The sequence below is a fragment of the Triticum aestivum genome, chromosome 3A (genome assembly GCF_018294505.1).
Source record: "Triticum aestivum cultivar Chinese Spring chromosome 3A, IWGSC CS RefSeq v2.1, whole genome shotgun sequence".
Taxonomy (NCBI): Eukaryota; Viridiplantae; Streptophyta; class Magnoliopsida; order Poales; family Poaceae; genus Triticum; species Triticum aestivum.
Genome location: NC_057800.1, coordinates 518,405,128 through 518,409,747, shown reverse-complemented (window position 1 = coordinate 518,409,747; position 4,620 = coordinate 518,405,128).

Here is a 4,620-nt window from a genome sequence, read left to right as displayed (position 1 = left end):
GAACCGAGTGTGGCTACGCCCGGTCCTTGCGAAGGTTAAAACAGCACCAACTTGACAAACTATCGTTGTGGTTTTGATGCGTAGGTAAGAACGGTTTTTACTAAGCCCGTAGCGGCCACATAAAAAACTTGCAACAACAATTAGAGGACGTCTAACTTGTTTTTGCAGCATATGCCGTGTGATGTGATATGGCCAAAAGGATGTGATGAATGATATATGTGATGTATGAGATTGATCATGTTCTTGTAATAGGAATCACGACTTGCATGTCGATGAGTATGACAACCGGCAGGAGCCATAGGAGTTGTCTTTATTTATTTATGACATGCGTGTCAACATAAACGTCATGTAATACTTTACTTATTTCTAAAGCATTAGCCATAGTAGTAGAAGTAATAGATGACGAGACAACTTCAAGAAGACACGATGATGGAGATCATGATGATGGAGATGGAGCCCTGAGACAACGGTGATCATGGAGCCCCGAAGATGGAGATCAAAAGGAGCAAAATGATATTGGCCATATCATGTCACTATTTGATTGCAAGTGATGTTATCATGTTTTACATCTTATTTGCTTAGAACGGCGGTAGCTTAAATAAGATGATCCCTCACTAAAATTTCAAGAAAAGTGTTCCCCCTAACTGTGCACCGTTGCGAAGGTTCGTTGTTTCGAAGCACCATGTGATGATCGGGTGTGATAGATTCTAACGTTCGAATACAACGGGTGTTGACGAGCCTAGTATGTACAGACATGGCCTCGGAACACATGTGAAACACTTAGGTTGACTTGACGAGCCTAGCATGTACAGACATGGCCTCGAAACACAGAAGACCGAAAGGTCGAACATGAGTCGTATAGAAGATACGATCAACATGAGATGTTCACCATTGATGACTAGTCCGTCTCACGTGATGATCGGACACGGCCTAGTCGATTCGGATCATGTATCACTTAGATGACTAGAGGGATGTCTATCTAAGTGGGAGTTCATTGAATAGTTTGATTAGATGAACCTAATTATCATGAACATAGTCTAAATTGTCTTTGCAAATATGTTGTAGATAAATAGCTCACATTGTAGCTCCCTGTTTCAATACGTTCCTAGAGAAAGACTAAGTTGAAAGATATTGTAAGCAATGATGCGGACTGGGTCCGTAATCCGAGGAGTGTCCTCACTGCTACACAGAAGGCTTACGTCCTTGATGCACCGCTCGATGTGCAAACCCCTACAACGTCGTCTGTGGATGTTGTGAACACCTGACAGACACATCCTGATGACTACTTGATAGTTTAGTGCACCATACTTTACGGCTTAGAATCGGGAGTCCAATGACGTTTTGAACGCCATAGAACATATGAGATGTTCCAAGAGCTGAAATTGGGATTTCAGGCTCATGCCCGTGTTGAGAGGTGTGAGACCTCTGACAAGTTCTTTTGCCAACAAGATGGAGGAGAATAGCTCAGCTAGTGAGCATGTGCTCAGAATGTCTGGGTGCTACAATCACTTAAATCAGGTGGGAGTTAAACTTCCAGATAAGATAGTGATTGATAGAGTTCTCTAGTCACTATCACTAAGCTACCAGATCTTCATGATGAACTACGACATGCAAGGGATGGAGTTAATCCCAGAGCTGTTCGCGATGCTTAAGACCGATGAAGGTAGAAATCAAGAAAGAGCATCAAGTGTTGATGATTAACAAGACCACTAGTTTCAAGAAAAGGGCAAAGGGAAGGAAAGGGAACTTCAAGAAGAACGGCAAGCAAGTTGCTGCTCAAGTGAAGAAGCCCAAGTCTGGTCCTAAGCCTGAGACTAAGTGCTTCTACTGCAAAGGGACTGGTCACTGTAAGCAGAACTGCCGCAAGTATTTGGCGGATAAGAAGGATGGCAAAGTGAAGAAAGTTATATTTGATATACAGATTATTGATGTGTATTTTACTAGTGTTCGTAGCAACCCCTCGGTATTCGATACTGGTTCAGTTGCTAAGAGTAGTAACTCGAAAGGGAGTTGTAGAATGAACAGAGACTAGTTAAGGGTGAAGTGACGATGTGTGTTGGAAGTAGTTCCAAGATTGATATGATCATCATCGCACACTCCCTATACTTTCAGGATTAATGTTGAACCTAAATAAGTGTTATTTGGTGTTTGCGTTGAGCATGAATATGATTTGATCATGTTTATTGCAATACGGTTATTCATTTAAGTAAGAGAATAAATTGTTGTTCTGTTTACATGAATAAAACCTTCTATGGTCATACACCAATGAAAATGGTTTTGTTGGATCTCGTTTGTGGTGATACACATTCTCATAATATTGAAGCCAAAAGATGCAAAGTTAATAATGATAGTGCAACTTATTTGTGGCACTGCCGTTTAGGTCATATTGGTGTAAAGCGCATGAAGAAAATCCATGCTGATGGGTTTTTGGAATCACTTGATTATGAATCAGTTGATGCTTGCGAACCGTGCCTCATGGGCAAGATGACTAAGACTCCGTTCCCAGAACAATGGAGCAAGCAACTGACTTATTGGAAATAATACATACTGATGTATGCAGTCCGATGAATGTTGAGGCTCACGGCGGTATCATTATTTTTTGACCTTCACAGATGATTTGAGCAGATATGGTATATCTACTTGATGAACATAAGTCTGAAACATTTGAAAGTTCAAAAACTTCAGAGTGAAGTGGAAAATCATCGTGACAAGAAAATAAAGTTTCTATGATTTGATCGCAGAGACAAATATTTGAGTTACGAGTTTGGTCTTCAATTAAAACAATGTGGAATAGTTTCACAAAATCGTGCCACCTGGAACACCACAGCATAATGGTGTGTCCGAATGTCATAACCGTACTATAATTGGATATAGTGCAATCTATGATGTTTCTTACCGATTAACCACTATAGTTTTGAGGTTATGCATTAGAGACAGATACATTCACGTTAAAAAGGGTACCATCTAAATCCGTTGAGGTGACACCGTATGAACCATGGTTTGGCAAGAAACCAAAGTTGTCGTTTCTTAAAGTTTTAGGTTGCAATGCTTATGTGAAAAAGTTTCAACTTGATAAGCTAAAACCCAAATTGGAGAAGTGTGTCTTCATAGGATACCCAAAAGAAAATGTTGGGTACACCTTCTATCACAGATCCAAAGGCAAGTTATTCATTGCTGAGAATGGATCCTTTCTAGAGAAGGAGTTTCTCTCGAAAGAAGTGAGTGGGAGGAAAGTAGAACTTGATGAGGTAACTGTACCTGCTCCCTTATTGGAAAGTAGTTCATCACAGAAATCTGTTCATGTGACTACTACACCAATTAGTGAGGAAGCTAATGATGATGATCATGAAACTTCAGAACAAGTTACTACTGAACCTCGTAGATCAACCAGAGTAAGATCCGCACCAGAGTGGTATGGTAATGCTGTTCTGGAGGTCATGTTACTTGACCATGACGAGCCTACGAACTATGAGGAAGCGATGATGAGCCCAGATTCCGCGAAATGGCTTAAGGCCATGAAATCTGAGATGAGATCCATGTATGAGAACAAAGTATGGACTTTGATTGACTTGCCCATTGATCAGCGAGCCATTGAGATTAAATGGATCTTCAAGAGGAAGACGGACGCTGATAGTAGTGTTACTATCTACAAAGCTAGAATTGTCGCAAAAAGGTTTTCGACAAGTTCAAGGTGTTGACTACGATGAGAGTTTCTCACTCGTATCTATGCTTAAGTCTGTCCGAATCATGTTAGCAATTGCCGCATTTTATGAAATCTGGCAAACGGATAAATAAAACTGCATTCTTTAATGGATTTATTAAAGAAGAGTTGTATATGATGCAACTAGAAGGTTTTGTCAATCCTAAAGGTACTAACAAAATTATGCAAGCTCTAGTGATCCATCTATGGACTGGTGCAAGCATCTCGGAGTTGAATATACGCTTTGATAAGTTGATCAAAGCATATAGTTTTATACAGACTTGCGGTGAAGCCTGTATTTACAAGAAAGTGAGTGGGAGCACTACATCATTTCTGATAAGTATATGTGTATGACATATTGTTGATCGGAAATAATCTAGAATTATTCCGCAAAGCATAAAGGAGTGTTTGAAAGGAGTTTTTCAAAGAAAGACCTCGGTGAAGCTGCTTACATATTGAGCATCAAGATCTATAGAGATAGATCAAGACGCTTGATAAGTTTTCAATGAGTACATACCTTGACAAGTTTTTGAAGTAAGTTCAAAATGGAACAGTCAAAGAAAGAGTTCTTTCCTGTGTTACAAGGTGTGAAATTGAGTAAGACTCAAAGCCCGACCACGGCAGAAGACAGAGAGAGAATGAAAGTCATTCCCTATGCCTCAGCCATAGGTTCTATAAAGTATGCCATGTTGTGTACCAGACCTATTGTATACCCTGCCCTGAGTTTGGCAAGGGAGTACAATAGTGATCTAGGAGTAGATCACTGGACATTGGTCAAAATTATCCTTAGTGGAATAAGGATATGTTTCTCAATTATGTAGGTGAAAAAAGCTTCGTCGTAAAGGGTTACGTCGATGCAAGTTTTGACACTAATCCAGATGACTCTAAGTCTCAATCTGGATACATATTGAAAGTGGGAG